Raw genomic sequence first — 16,454 nt, forward strand, 5'->3', positions numbered from 1 at the left:
TTTTTAATAGAAAATTTTGGAAATAATTGCATATTAACATACAGAGATTCCCTGTAGACTTTACTATTTCCTCCAATGGTAGAATTTTGTAAGACAATGCAGTGCCTTAAGTAGAATGTTGACATTGATTCACCTATCTTATTCTGATTTCCGAAGTTTACCTGTAGTCATGTGTGTCTCAGTGTTTGTTTGCTTCTGTACAATTTTATCACATAGTAGCTTTTTGTGTATACCACCCCAATATACAGAATATACAGACAGTATACAGAATAGTTCTAGAACAATAAGGATACCTCAGATTTCCTTTTTATAGCTATATCTATTTCTTTTCCACTCTCCCTCCTTGGTCCTTAACCTAGCAATCTCTAATCTCTTTTCCATTTCTATAATTTTGACATTTCAAAATTATATAAATGAAACCGTACCTTTTGAAAGTAGCGTTTTTTTCCCACCCAGCATGCCCATGGGATTCATCCAAGTTGTTGCCTGCATCATTTGTTTTTGTGGTGTGTATGTACCATGATTTGTTTAACCATTGACCCAGTGAAAGACATCTAGATTGCATGTAGTTATTTGGCTATTAAGGAAAACCATTCTATGAACATCTGTGCACAGGTCTTTATCACTCCAGTTATATCATAGGATTTATGAGCAAAGTGATTACCCTAACCCTAACCCTAAAGTGATTACTCCCATTTTACTCTTCCATGTCAGGATTGTTTTAGCTATACTAGGACCTGTAGCTTTTAATTATCAATACCTTTTAGAATAAGCTTGCCTATGTCTACAAAAAATTGCTGAGACTTTGGAAGAAACTGTGTTAAGTCTATATAATAATTTCAGGAGAATTGACTGCTTTACTGTGTTGAACCCATGGTATTTTTTTTTTTACTTATTGGAATATATTTGACTTACACTGTTGTGATAGCTTCAGGTGTATAATAGCAAAGTGAATCAGATATACTTATACATATACCCACTCTTTTTTAGATTCTTTTCCCATATAGGCCATTACAGAGTATTGAGAGTAGGTCCTTATTGTTATTTATTTTTATATATCAGATCAGATCAGATCAAATCAGTCACTCAGTCATGTCCAACTCTTTGCGACCCCATGAATCGCAGCACACCAGGCCTCCGTGTCCATCACCAACTCACGGAGTTCACCCAGACTCACGTCCATTGAGTCAGTGATGCCATCCAGCCATTTCATCCTCTGTCGTCCCCTTCTCCTCTTGCCCCCAATCCCTCCCAGCATCAGAGTCTTTTCCAATGAGTCAACTCTTTGCATGAGGTGGCCAAAGTACTGGAGTTTCAGCTTTAGCACCATTCCTTCCAAAGAAATCCCAGGGCTGATCTCCTTCAGAATGGACTGGTTGGATCTCCTTGCAGTCCAAGGGACTCTCAAGAGTCTTCTCCAACACCAGAGTTCAAAAGCATCAATTCTTCAGCACTCAGCCTTCTTCACAGTCCAACTCTCACATCCATATATGACCACGAAAAAAATCATAGCCTTGACTAGACGAACCTTTGTTGGCAAAGTAATGTCTCTGCTTTTGAATATACTATCTAGGTTGGTCATAACTTCCCTTCCAAGGAGTAAATGTCTTTTAATTTCATGGCTGCAGTCACCATCTGCAGTGATTTTGGAGCCCAGAAAAATAAAGTCTGACACTGTTTCCACTGTTTCCCCATCTATTTCCCATGAAGTGGTGGGACCGGATGCCATGATCTTCGCTTTCTGAATGTTGAGCTTTAAGCCAACTTTTTCACTCTCCACTTTCACTTTCATCAAGAGGCTTTTTAGTTCCTCCTCACTTTCTGCCATAAGGGTGGTGTCATCTGCATATCTGAGGTTATTGATATTTCTCCCGGAAATCTTGATTCCAGCTTGTGTTTCTTCCAGTCCAGCGTTTCTCATGATGTACTCTGCATACAAGTTAAATAAACAGGGTGACAATATACAGCCTTGACGAACTCCTTTTCCTATTTGGAACCAGTCTGTTGTTCTATGTCCAGTTTTAACTGTTGCTTCCTGACCTGCATACAAATTTCTCAAGAGGCAGATCAGGTGGTCTGGTATTCCCATCTCTTTCAGAATTTTCCACAGTTTATTGTGATCCACACAGTCAAAGGCTTTGGCATAGTCAGTAAAGCAGAAATAGATGTTTTTCTGGAACTCTCTTGCTTTTTTCCATGATCCAGCGGATGTTGGCAATTTGATCTCCGGTTCCTCTGCCTTTTCTAAAACCAGCTTGAACATCAGGAAGTTCACGGTTCACATTGCTGAAGCCTGGCTTGGAGAATTTTGAGCATTACTTTACTAGCTTGTGAGATGGGTGCAATTGTGCGGTAGTTTGAGCATTCTTTGGCATTGCCTTTCTTTGGGATTGGAATGAAAACTGACCTTTTCCAGTCCTGTGGCCACTGCTGAGTTTTCCAAATTTGCTGGCATATTGAGTGCAGCACTTTCACAGCATCATCTTTCAGGATTTGGAATAGCTCAACTGGAGTTCTGTCACCTCCAATAGCTTTGTTTGTAGTGATGCTTTCTAAGGCCTACTTGACTTCACATTCCAGGATATCTGGCTCTAGGTCAGTGATCACACCATCGTGATTTTTATATATAGTAGTGTGTATATATCAATCCCAGTCTTGCAATTTATCCCCATCCCTCCTTCCTCCCTGGTAACCATACATTAGTTTTCTACATCAGTAACTATTTCTGTTTTGTAGATAAGTTCCTTTGTATCCTTTCATTAGATTCCACATATAAGTGATATTGTATATTTGTCTTTTCTACACATGGTATATGTTTTTACATTTATTTAAGTCCTTAATTTCTTTCATCAAATTTTGTAGTTTTTAGTGTATGTATCATATACATATTTTATTAAGTGTATACCTAAGTATTTGAATTTCTTTGGATACATTGTAAATTACATTGGGTTTTGATTTTGAACACCAATTACATTGGGTGTTCATGTAGATATATGATGTGTGTGTGTGTTGATTTTATATCCTGCCACAGTGCTGAATTTACTAGTTCCAATGTTTTTGTTTTTTATATATTCCTTTGGATTTTCTATGTATTCAATCATGTCATCTGCAAATAGGGACAATTTTATTTCTTTCTTTCCAATCTGTATGCCTTATTTCCTCTTCTTGTCTTATTGTAGTGGTTAGAACTTCCAGAAATATATTGAGTAAGAGTGGTGAGAGTGGACGTCTTTGCTTTTTCCCAGTCTTGTGGGGAAACATTTAGTCTTTCATCACTAGGTATGATGTTAACTATAGGTTTTTTAAATAGATGCCCTTCGTCTAGGTTCAGGAACTTCCCTTCTATTCATAGCTTTTTTTTTTTTTTGAAGTTGCTCAGTCATGTCCGACTCTTTGCGACCCCGTGGACTGTAGCCTACCAGGATTCTCCATCCATGGGATTCTCCAGGGAAGAATACTGGAGTGGGTTACCATTTCCTTCTCCAGGGGATCTTCCTGATCCAGGGATTGAACCCCGGGTCTCTCGCATTGGAGGCAGACGCTTTAACCTCTGAGCCACCAGGGAAGCCCATAGCTTACTGAGTGTTTACATCAGGAATGTACGTTGGATTTTGTTAAATACTTTTTTTACATCAATTGATGTGGTCATATGAGTTTTCATCTTTAACCTGTTCATATGGTGGATTAACATCATTGATTTTGAAATGCTGAATCACTTTCATCCTTGAAATAAATTGCACTTGGAAAGGGTGAATAATTTTTAGTGCCTCATGGGGTTAGGTTCCTGGAGGAGGGCATGGCAACCCACTCCAGTATTCTTACCTGGAGAATCCCATGGACAGAGGAGCCTGGTGGGCTACAGTTAATAGGGTTGCAAAGAGTTGGACACAACTGAAGCAACATAGCATGCACAGGGTTACGTTTGCTAATATTTTTGAAAGGAATTTTCTGTTTAGGTTGATGAAAAAATAATGGTTTGTAGATTTCTTTTTTCTTTATCTCTTTGATTTTGGTATCAGGGTAACACTGACCTCATAAAATGAGTTTAGAAATCTTCTCTTTTCTTCCATTTCTGGAAGAAATTGTGTAAATTAATAAGATTGGTATTAATTCCATAAATGTTTGGTAGAATTCTCCAGTGAAACCATCTGGGCCCAGAGATTTTTTGGGGAGGGGAGTTTTTACATAATGAATTTCATTTCTTTAATGGATACAGAACTATTCATATCAGTTATTTAATTTTTATTAAAGTTTTGGTAGTTGGTGGATTTTGAAGGTCAATTTTCTCTAAATTGTTATGATTATAAGTGTGAAGTTCATAGAATTTCTTTTAAAACTAATCAATAATTTTATTATATATATTTATTTACCATCTTACTCACTTAAAAAAAAAAACTTTATATTTTTGAGAAGTCTTATGTTCACAGCAAAATTGAGAGGATGATACACAGATTTCCCCAATATTCTATCCCTATGCACAAATAGTCTTCCCCATTATCAACATCCCCTACCAGAGTGGGCTATTTATAACAACTGATGACCTTACATTGACACATCATAATGACCCTAAGTTCATAGTTTGCATGAGGGTTCATCCTCCGTGTTGTATGTTCTATGGATTTGGTTAAATATTGATATCTAATGATATGTAACCATCATTATAGTATCATTCAGAGTATTCTCATTGCCTCAAAAATCCTCTGTGTTCCACCTATTCATCCTACCCCTACTCAACCTCAGGCAACACTGATATTTTTATTGTCTCCATGGTTTTGCCTTTTTTTAGAATGTAGCATTTTCAGATTGGCTTCTTGCACTTAGTAATGTGCATTTAAGATTCTGTTGACCTAAAACAAGTAGACTGTCGGATACCTCTCAAGCAAAAATGAGTTTATTCAATATCAGCAGAGAATTGCAATTTGGAGTCAGTAACCATGGTGAGTCATGTGGAAGTCCTCCCACAGCAAGGAAAGGAGAACACTTTTATAGAGAGGAAAAGAAAGTTGGGAGGGCTATAGTAAACAGAATTTATGACTTTTCTTTGTCAGAGTTCTTGCCAGGAAAGAAGGCCTTCTTTCTATTGGGGTCTGCTATCCTCACAGGGCATGAGAGCTCCTCCTTCTAGTCTTCCAACTCTATTTAATTGAGGGTTCTGTGGTTTTGTTTTTGATTTTACAGTTCCTGTATGTCTTTATATTACTTAATATCTCATTTCTTTTCAGTGCTGAAGAATTTTCCAATGTCTGGATGTTCCACAGTTTATTTTTAAGTTCACCTATTGAAGAATGTTTTGGTGACTTTTAAGTTTGGGAGATTATAAATAAGGCTGCTAGAAACATCTGTATGCAGGTTTTGTGCAAAAGAAAAGTACTGAAAAGTGTCAGTCATTCATTTGTGTCTGACTGTTTGTGACCCAGACTGTAGCCCACCAGGCTCCTCTGTCCATGGAATTCTCCAGGCAAGAATACTGGAGTGGGGAGCAATTCCCTTCTCCAGGGGATCTTCCTGGCCCAGGGATCAAACCCATGTTTCCTGCATTATGGATGGATTCTTTACTGTGTGAGCAACCAGGTAACCCCATCTGAGGGAATATAAATTATCAATTCCTTTGGGTAAATTCCAGAGTTTGATTGATGGAATTGTATGGTAAAATTATATTTAGCTTTGTAAGAAACTTCCAAAGTGTCTTCCAAAGTGGTTGTACCATTTTGCATTCCCACTAGCAATGAACAAGAGTTCCTATTATTCCAGATCCTTCTCAGCATTTGGTGTTGTCAATATTCAGGGTTTTGACCATTCTAATAGGTGTGCAGTAGTATCTTATTGTTTTATTTTGCATTTCCCTGATGAATAAGACATAGGCATCTTTTTATATGCATATTTGCCATTTGTATACCTTCTATGGCGAGGTGTCTGTTATGATGTTTGTCACATTTTTTAATTGGGTTGTTTGTTTTCTTATTGTTGACTTTAAGAGTTACTTTTGAAAGTAGAGGAAAAAACAGTGAATTCTTCCAAAGAGGTAATTAAAAATAGCCTGGCAGTCTGGAGGCTGAGGGATCAGATAGAAGTGATCAATGATAGAAGTTTATAAAATCATAGAGACCATGAATTAAATGACACAGAATTGTTAAAAGCAGATGCTCTGGGGCTGGATTGTCTGGGTTCAAATGTTGCCTCTGCTGCTTTCCAGCTGTGTGACTTGAGGCAGATTACTTAATCTGTCTGTATTTCTGTTTCTGCATCTTTCAAGTAAGGCTAATAAAAGTACCTACTAACAGCAAAAAAAAAAAAAAGTTATTTTTGTAATTTCTATATAAGTCTTTTATCATGGGTATCTTTTAATTTTTTTTTTATTGGAGTATAGTTGCTTTATGGTGTTGTATTACTTTCTGCTGTACAGATGTCTCTTTTGTAAAAATTTTCTCCAAGTTTTTGGCTTCTCATTCTTTTACCAGTGTCTTTTGCCTATCAGACTTAAAAAATTAAGTTCAGTTTATCAGTAATTTTTTTCATGGAACCTGCCTTTGGTTTGTACCTAAAAAGTCATTGCCATACCCAAGGTCATAGAGGTTTTCTTCTAGGTTATCTTCCAGGAATTTTATAGTTTTCCATTTTACACATAGGTCTGTGATTCATCTTTAGTTAATTTTTGTCAAAGTGTGAGGTCTTTGTCTAGATTCATTTTTTTAACGTGGATATCCAGTTGTTTCAGCAACATTTGTTGAAAAGACTATCTTTGCTCCATAGTATTGCCTTTACTACTTTGTCAAAGATCAGTTGATTATATTTACATGGCTCTACTTCTAAGCTTTCCATTGATCTATTTGTCTATTATTTGCCAATAATTGGAGAAGGCAATGGCACCCCACTCCAGTACTTTTGCTTGGAGAATCCCATGGACAGAGGAGCCTGGTAGGCTGCAGTCCATGGGGCCGCTGGAGTCAAACACGACTGAGTGACTTCACTTTCACTTTCATGCACTGGAGAAGGAAATGACAACCCACTCCAGTGTTCTTGCCTGGAGAATCCCAGGGACGGGGAAGCCTGGTGGGCTGCCGTCTCTGGGGTTGCACAGAGTCGGACACGACTGAAGTGAATTAGCAGTAGCAGTTGCCAATAATACACTTTCTTGCTTACTACAGCTTTATAGTAAGTCTTGAAGTTGAGTAGTATCAGCCCTCCATTGTTCTTCTCTTTCAATATTGTGTCAGTTATTATGGATCTTTTGACCCTCTATATGAACTTTATAATAACTTTATAATCAGTTTGTTGATATTCCAAAATAACTTCCTGAGATTTTGATTGAGATTGCATTGAATCTATAGATCAAGTTGGAGAGAACTGAAAACTTGACATTTTGTCTTCTATCCATTAACATGCACTCTCTCTCCATTTATTTCCTTCTTTTTTGATTTCATACATCAGGGTTTTGTAGTTTTCCTCAAGTAGATCTTGTATTTTGATAAACCTGTCTCTATGTATTTTTTGGTGCTAATGTAAATGGCATTGTGTTTTGAATTTCTAAATTCTTCTTATTCTTTGCTGATATATAGGAAAATGGTTGGCTTTTGTATATTAACCTTGTGTCCTGAAAGCTTGCTATAATTCTTATTAGTTCCAGGAGTTGTTCCATCCATTATTTTGGACTTTCTATATGCAATAATGTCATCTAGTACATAGACAGTTTTATATCTCCCTTCTGAATTTTTATACCTTTTATTTTCTTTCCTTAGCTGGGACTTCCAGTATGATGTAGAAAAGGAGTAGTAAGAAGAGATATCCTTGCCTATTGATTCCTTCATAGGAATGCTTTGCGGTTCTTACCATTAGGTATGATGTTTGCTGCAGGCTTTTCAGATATTGTTTATCAAATTGAGAAAGTTTCCCTGCACTCCTATTTCAACTTTTTTTTTTTATCATAAATGAGTGTTTGATATCACAAATGTTTTTTTTTTCTGCATCTATTGATATGATGATGTGATTTTTATTTATCAGTGTGTTGCTATGATGAATTATATTAATTGATTTTCAAATGTTGAACCAAACTTGTGGTCATTCCACTTGTTAAATGTTGCATTATTCTTTTTAAACATTGTTTGATTTGATTTGCTAATATTTTGTTGAGGGGTTTTACAGCTATGTTCATGATAGATAATTGATTTGTAGTTTTCCTACGAAGTTTTTTTTTTTTTTTTTGTCTAGGCTTGGTATTAGTATAATGCTGGCCTCATCGTGTGTGTGTGTGTGTGCACGTGCACAATTAGCCATGTCCAACTCTTTGCGACCCCATGTACTATAGCCTGCCAGGCTCCTCTGTACACAGAATTTTCTAGAAAAGAATACTGAAGTGGGTTGTCATATCCTACTTCAGGGGATCTTCCTGATCCAAGGATCAAATCCGTGTCTCCTGCATCTCCTGCATGGCAGGCAGATTCTTTACCACTGGTGCCACCTATGGTAAACCCCTCATAGAGTGAGGTAAGTATTCCCTCTGCTTCAATTTTTAGAAGAAACTGTAGATAATTGGTATAATTTTTTTCCCCCTTATTGTCTGATAGAATCCATCAGTGAGCCCATCTAAGATGAGTGATTTGCTTTGTAAGGTTATTAATTTTTTTAGAAATTATAATTGATATACAATGTTATATGAGTTTCAAGTATAGAATAGTGATTCACTATTTTTATAAATTATAGAATGATCACCATGATAGATCTAGTTACCATCTGTCACCAGAGTTATTAAAATATCATTAACTATATTCCTATACTACACTTTACATTCTCATGACTTATTTATTTTATAGCTGGAAGTTTGTGTCTTTTGATCCCCTTTATCTATTTGCCCATCCCCCAACACACCTCCCCTCTGGCAACCACCAATTTGTTCTTCATACCTATGAGTCTGTTTATGTTTTACTTTGTTTGTTCATTTGTTCTCTTTTATAGATTACAAAACGTGTAAGTGAAATCATATAATATTCATCTTTCTCTGACATTTCTCTCCATCCACATTGTTGCAAATGGCAAGATTTCATTCTTTTTTATGGATGAGTAATATTCCATTATTTATATATACTACCTCTTCTTTATCTATTTGTCTATCGATGGACACTTAGGTGGCTTCCATATCTTGGCTATTGTAAGTAGTATTGCAATGAATATAGGGGTTCAGTTCAGTCACTCAGTCGTGTCCAACTCTTTGCGACCCCATGAACTGCAGCACGCCAGGCCTCCCTGTCCATCACCAACTCCCGGAGTTCACCCAAACTCATGTCCATCGAGTCGGTGATGCCATCCAGCCATCTCATCCTCTGTCGTCCCCTTCTCTTCCTGACCCCAATCCCTCCCAGCATCAGAGTCTTTTCCAATGAGTCAACTTTTCGCATGAGGTGGCCAAAGTATTGGAGTTTCAGCTTTAGCAACAGTCCTTCCAAAGTCTATCTGAATTAGTTTGTTTCTTCAAATAAGTACTCAGAAGTAGAATTGTGGATTAGATCGTAGTTCTATTTTTAGTTTCTTGAGGGTTATCCATACTGTTTTCCATACTTGGTGTGCCAATTTACATTCCCACCAACAGTGTATGAGTGTTCTCTTTTTTCTACATGCTCGCCAACAATTGTTTCTTGTTTTTTTGATAATAGCCAATCTGACAGGTGTGAGGTGTGGTATTTTTTTGTGGATTTGATTTGCATTCCTCTGATGATTAGTGATGTTGAGCATATTTTTATGTGCCTGTTGGCCATTTGTATTCTTTCCCTGGGGAAAAAAAGAGTCTATTCATCACTACTGCAATTTTTAATAGGGTTGTTGGTATTTCGATATTGAGTTGTATAAATTTTTTATATATTTTTGATATCAACCCCTTATTGGTTATATTGTTTACAAATGTCTTCTCCCATTCAGTAGGTTGCCTTTTTGCTTTGTTGATAGTTTTTTTTCACTGTAAAAGGCATTTTACCTTTCTCTCCTGGTGTGCATCTCTGCCTTGCTTCTATCTTAAGTAAACAAAGCATTACTCTATGTGCCCTCCCACTTGTTGTTGTGCTGTCTCTAATAATAAACTTTGTACCTGCAAAAAAAATAGGCATTTTAGTTTTTAGTCTCATTTGTCTACTTTTTCTTTTGTTGCCCTTGCCTGAAAAGACATGTCAAAAAAATATTGCTAAAACCAATGTCAAAGAGCATACTGCCTGTTTTACTGTAGGAGGTTTATGGTTTCAGGTTTTACATTTAAGTCTTTAATCCATTTTTAGTTTATTTCTGTATATGGTGTTATGAAGTGGTCCTGTTTCATTCTTTTGCATGTAGCAGTCTAGTTTTTTTCAGTACCATTTATTGAAGAGACTGTCTTTTAACCGTTGTCTCCTTTCTTGTAGATTAATTGAACATATATTTATGCTTTATTTAATTATGGTTTATTTCTAGGCCCTCTATTCTGTTTCATTATTTCTTGATTCAATTCATTAATAGGTATAGGCCCATTCAGATTGTCTATTTCTTCTTGAGTGAATTTCTTTCTTTTTTTTTTTTTTACACTTGTATGATGTTTTTATTTATTTTTTAAATATAAATTTATTTATTTTAATTGGAGGTTAATTACTTGTGTGAATTTTTGTTGATTTTGTCTTTCAAGCAATTGGTCTGTTTCATCTAGATTATCAAATCTGTGGACATAGAGTTGTTCATAATATTCTCTTATTACCCTTTTATTGTCCAAATAATAATTTATATCTTCTCTCTTCTTCACATAGTTAACTTGGCTAGAGGCTTAGCAATTTTAGTAATCTTTGCAAAGAACGAGCTTTGGGTTTTGTTATTTTCTTTATTGAGTTTCTGTTTTATTTTATCTTTATAATTTTCCTCAATGTCTGCTCTATTTTTTTCTCTCCTCCTTTTGGTTTAATTTGCTCTTTTCCCCCCTAGTTTTCTAATGTGGAATCTTATCTTATTTACTTTAGCTCTTTCTTCTTTTCTAATTTAACACTATAATTTATCTCAATGCATTACTTTCACTGCATTCCCTGGATTTTGATAACTTGTATTTTTAATTTTCACTTACAAACATTTAAAATTTCTTTTCAGGCTTCTTCTCTGCCCCATGTGTTATTTAGAAATGTGTTGTTTAATCTCCTTATATACTAGACTTTGCTGGCTACATTTTGATGATCAATTTGTAGTATAATTCTATTGTGGTCTTAGAGTATACTTTTTTAACTTCTATTTTTTAATTTTTCAGTTTTTTTGTGATGTAACACATATAACATTATGTAAATTAAGGTATACAATGTGATTATTTCATACACATATATAATATAGAATATCTACGAAAATAAGGTTAGTTAAAACACCTCTCAGCTCCCATACTCATCATTTTGTTATGGTGAGAAAAATAAAACTCTATTCTCATAGAAACTTTCAAGTATAGAATACAGTATTGTTAACTGTATTTACCATTCTGTACCTTAGATCCCCTGAACTTATTAATCTTGTAATTGAAAGTTTGTACACTTTGACCAATATCTCCCAATTTCCCCTATCCCTTAGGCAACCACCATTCTACTGTTTCTATGAGTTGAATGTTTTTAGATTCTACATGTATGTGAGATCATTCAATATGTCTGTCTGACATTTCACTTAGGATAATGCCCTCAAGGTCTATCTGTGTTGTCACAGTTGGCAGGATTTCTTTCTTTTTAATGGCTGCATACTATTATGTATCTATATTTAAAATTTCTCTTTATCTATTTATCTGTTGGCTGAGATTGAAAGAGTCTGCCTGCAGTGTGAGAGACCTGGGTTCAATCCCTGGCTTGGGAAGATCCCCTGGAGGAGGGCATGGCAACCCACTCCAGTATTCTTGCCTGGAGAATCCCCATGGACAGAGGAGCATGGTGGGCTATAGTCCCTGGGGTCTCAAAAGAGTCAGACAGGACTGTGCGACTAAGCACAGCATAGAACACTTAGGTTGTCTCCATGTCTTGGCTATTGTGAATAATGCTGCTGTGAACATGAGAGTACAGATGCCTCTTTGAGACAATGATTTAGTATCCTTTGGATATACACTTAAAAGTGAAATTATTGGATCATATGGTAGTTTTGCTTTTAATCTTTTGAGTAACTATGCTTTTTTTTTTTTTTTTTTTTAAATCAAGGACCTTTTATGGTTAGAAACCATACTGTTTTTATTAGTGGCTCTACTAATTTATATTCCCACCAGCTGTGCACCAGGGTTTCCTTTCTCAACATCCTTGCCAGCATTTATTACCTCTTGTCTTTTTGGTAATAGCCCTTTTGACAGGTGTGAAATGGTATCTCATTGTGGTTTTGATTTGCATTTCCCTGATGATTAGTGACATTGAACACCTCTCATGTACTTATTGTCATTTGTATATCTTCTTTAGAGTCATGTCTAAGTTCTTTGCCCATTTTTAATCAGGTTCATTTTGTTGTTTTTGTGTTTAAGTAGTAATCCCTTATCAGATATATGGTTCACAAATATTTTCTCTCATTTCATGTTTTGCCTTTTCATTCTCAGTAATAGTTTTTTATAGACAAAGTTTTTGATTTTGGAAATCCATTTATACATTTTTTCATTTTGTTGTCTCTACTTTTAATGACATATACAAGAAATAATTGCTATATCAAATATCATGAAACTTTCCCCTATAATTTCCAATTTGATTCTTTGGTATGTGGATATAATTTTACCAACAACATTTGTTGAAAAGACATCCTTTCATCCTTTCTCTGTTGAATTATCTTAGTGCTTCTATTGAGATCATTTGATCATATGTATGAGAGTTTCTGCTTTGGCCCAGCTGAGAACCAAGAACTTCCAGATGTACCAGCTGGGTTTAGAAAGGGCAGAGGAACCAGACATCAAATTGTCAACCTTATTGGATCATAGAGTAAGCAAGGGAGTGCCAGAAACAAAACAAAACAAAACAAAACAAAAAAACAAACAAAAAACCCCCACAACATCTGCTTCTCCTTCATTGATCACACTGAAGCGTTTGACTGTGTGGATCACAGCAAACTGTGGAAAATTCTAAAAGAGATAGGAGTATCAGACTACCTTACCTGTCTTCTGAGAAACCTGCATTCAGGTCAAGAAACTGTTAGAACCAGACCTGGAACGACTGCCTGGTTCAAAATTGGGAAAGGAGTATGTCAAGGCCATATATTGTCACCTTGTTTATTTAACTTATATGCAGAGTACATCATGTGAAATGCTGGGCTGGATGAATCATGAGCTGGAATCAAGATGGCTGGGAGAAATAACAAAAACCTCAGATATGCAGATAATATCATTCTAATGGCAGAAAAGTGAAGAGGAACTAAAGAGCCTCTTGATGTGGGTGAAAGAGGAGAGTGAAAAAGCTGGCTTAAAACTCAACATTAAAAAAAAGAAGAAACACATATGTACACCTGTGGCTGATTCATTTTGATGTATGGCAAAAACCATCACAATATTGTAAAGTAATTATCCTCCAATTAAAATAATTAATTAAAAATAAGATCATGGCATCCAGTCCTATCACTTTTTGGCAAATAGAAGGGAAAAAATAAAAACAGTGGCAGATATTATTTTTTGGGGATCCAAAATCACTGCAGATGGTGACTGCAGTCACGAAATTAAAAGATACTTGTTCTTTGGAAGAAAATCTATGGCAAATCTAGACAGTGCATTAAAAAGCAGAGATATCACTTTGCTGAAAAAGGTCCATATAATCAAAGCTATGGTTCTTCCAGTAGTCATGTACGGATGTGAGAGTTGGATCATGAAAAAGGCTAAGCACCAAAGAATTGATGCTTTTGAACTGTGGTGCTGGAGAAGTCTCTTGAGAGTCTATTGGACAGCAAGGAGATCAAACTAATCAATCCTAAAGGAAATCAACCCTGAATATTCATTGGAAAGACTAATGCTGCAGCTGAAGCTCCAATGTGTTAGCCACATTATGTAGAGGTGACTCATTAGAAAAGACCCTGATGCTGGGAAAGATTGAGGGCAAAAGGAGAAGAGGGTGGCAGAGGATGAGACGGTTAGATAGCATCACCAAGTCAATGGACATGAATCTAAGCAAACTACAAGAGATAGTGAAGGACAGGGAAACCTGGCATGCTGTAGTCCATGGGGTCACAAAGAGTCAGACATGACTTAGCAACTGAACAACAACATGAGAGTTTATTTCTTGATATTCTATTCCATTAGTGTATTTCCCTATACAAGTACCACATTGTTTTGATTATTGTAGTTTTCTATGAAGTGTGAGGTTTTGAGCTTTGTTTTTTTTTTTTTTTTTTCAAGATATTTTTGTCTCTCTGGGAATACTTAAAATTCCATATGAATTTTTGGATGGAGTTTTCTTTCTGCCAAAAAAATGCCTCTACAATTTTGATAGGGATTGCATTGAACTTGTGGATTACTTTGGGTAGTACTGACACTTAACAAAATTAATTCTTCCAGTCCATGTATATGAATGTCTTTCCATTTGTGTTTTATTTCTTTCAGCATCCTTTTGTGGTTTCAGTGTACATTTCTTTGACCTCCTTCATTAAATTTACTCCTAGGTATTTTATTATTATATATGGCTTTGTAAATGGAATTTATTTCTTAATTTCCTTTTCAAATTGTTAATTATTAGCACATAGAAGTGCAAATGATTTTTTGCATGTTGATTTTGTATTCTGCAATCTTGTTAGACTCACTTATCAGTCCTAACACAATATTATCTATTTTATTTATTTAAAGTATTTACATCTTCAAACATATTTTGCCTCTTCCTTTCCAGTTTGTATCATATATATATATATATATATATATATATATATTTTTTTTTTTTTTTTTTCCTTGCCAATTTCTCTGGTTAAAACTTCCAGTACAATGCTGAGTAGAAAATGGTGTAAGCAGTCACTACTCCCTTGTTGCTCACTTTGGAGAAAAAGATTTTACCATTGAGTATGATGTTAGCTCTGGATTTTTTTGTATGTGACCTTTATTGTGTTGAGATAGTTTCCTTCTATTCCGAGTTTAGTGAGATGTTTTTATGTTTTTTAAAATCATGAAATACTGTTGATTTAAAAAAAATGTTTTTTTTTTTCCTTCATGAATTGAAAAGATCATATGATTTTCTCCTTCATTCTACTAATGTAACAGGAAAGAGCAAATCTGACTACTTATTAGAACTGTTCCTTTTACTTTGTGTGAGAGTTGCTCAGTCATGTCTTCCTCTTTGCAACCCCATGGACTATACAGTCCATATAATTCTCCACTCCAGAATACTGGAGTGGGTAGCCTTTCCTTTCTCCAGGGGATCTCCAATCCCTAACCCAGGGATTGAACCCAGGTCTACCTGCATTGCAGGTGGATTCTTTACCAGCTTAGCCACAAGGGAAGCCCTGGAGTGGGTAGCCTATTCCTTCTTCAACGGATCTTCCTGACCAAGGAATTGAACTGGGGTCTCCTGCATTGTAGGCAGATTCTTTACCAACTGAGCCATCAGGGAAGCCCTGATACTTTACTTTTACTTTCAACCCTGATACTTTCCTTTTACTTTAACCTTACTTTAATTTTTAAAAATTTATTTATTTTAATTGGAGGCGAATTACCTTACAATATTGTAGTGGTTTTTGCTATACATTTAATCTTTGTACTCTGTTGCCTGTGCTTAGTCATGCTGGCTCTGCACCTTTTCTAAAAGAATGTTGCCTATAGCTTGAAAAATACAAAATAGCCTGATCATGACCTGACTTGAAGAGAGACTAGTTTGTCTTATTGGAGGTTTACAGGAACATTGTGACCTGACCTTGGGCTGACCTACCTGGACAGCTGCAAGAACAAAGGAGCCTACACCAAGGAGTTTGCAGCAACTAACTACACCGTTCCCTCACCTTGCCTCTAAAAGTGCTTTGCTGAAAGCCTTAGAGAGTTCAGGCTTTTTAAGGCATGAGCTATCAGTTTCCTTGCATGGCCCCTCAATAAAACTTTCTCTGCTCCAAACTCTGACATTTTGGTATTGTTTGGCTTCACTCAGCATTGGGAACACAGACTTATATTCTGTAACAAAAATGTGATATATTATCTTGATTGATTTTAGTATGTTGAACTATTCTTATTTCTGGTAGCTTTGGGTTATATCTTTCTAATGAATTGACCCTTTTAGTATTATATACTGTCCTTCTTTGCTTTTTGTAACAGTTTTTATGTTAAAGTCTATTTTGTCTGATAGTAGTATAGTCACCCCTCCTCTCTTTTGGTTACTATTTTGATGGATACTTTTTCCAACATTTTTCAATCTATGCATGCCCTTGGATCTAAGTTGGGTTCCTTGCTGATAGCATACAATTAGATTCTGTTTTTTTTTAATCCATTTTGTCAATATATGTCTTTCTATTTGGGAGTTTAATTTACTTACATTTAAAGTAATTGCTATTGGTGAAAAGCTTGCTAT

The sequence above is a fragment of the Bubalus bubalis genome, chromosome X, assembly GCF_019923935.1.
Source record: "Bubalus bubalis isolate 160015118507 breed Murrah chromosome X, NDDB_SH_1, whole genome shotgun sequence".
NCBI classification, from domain to species: Eukaryota; Metazoa; Chordata; class Mammalia; order Artiodactyla; family Bovidae; genus Bubalus; species Bubalus bubalis.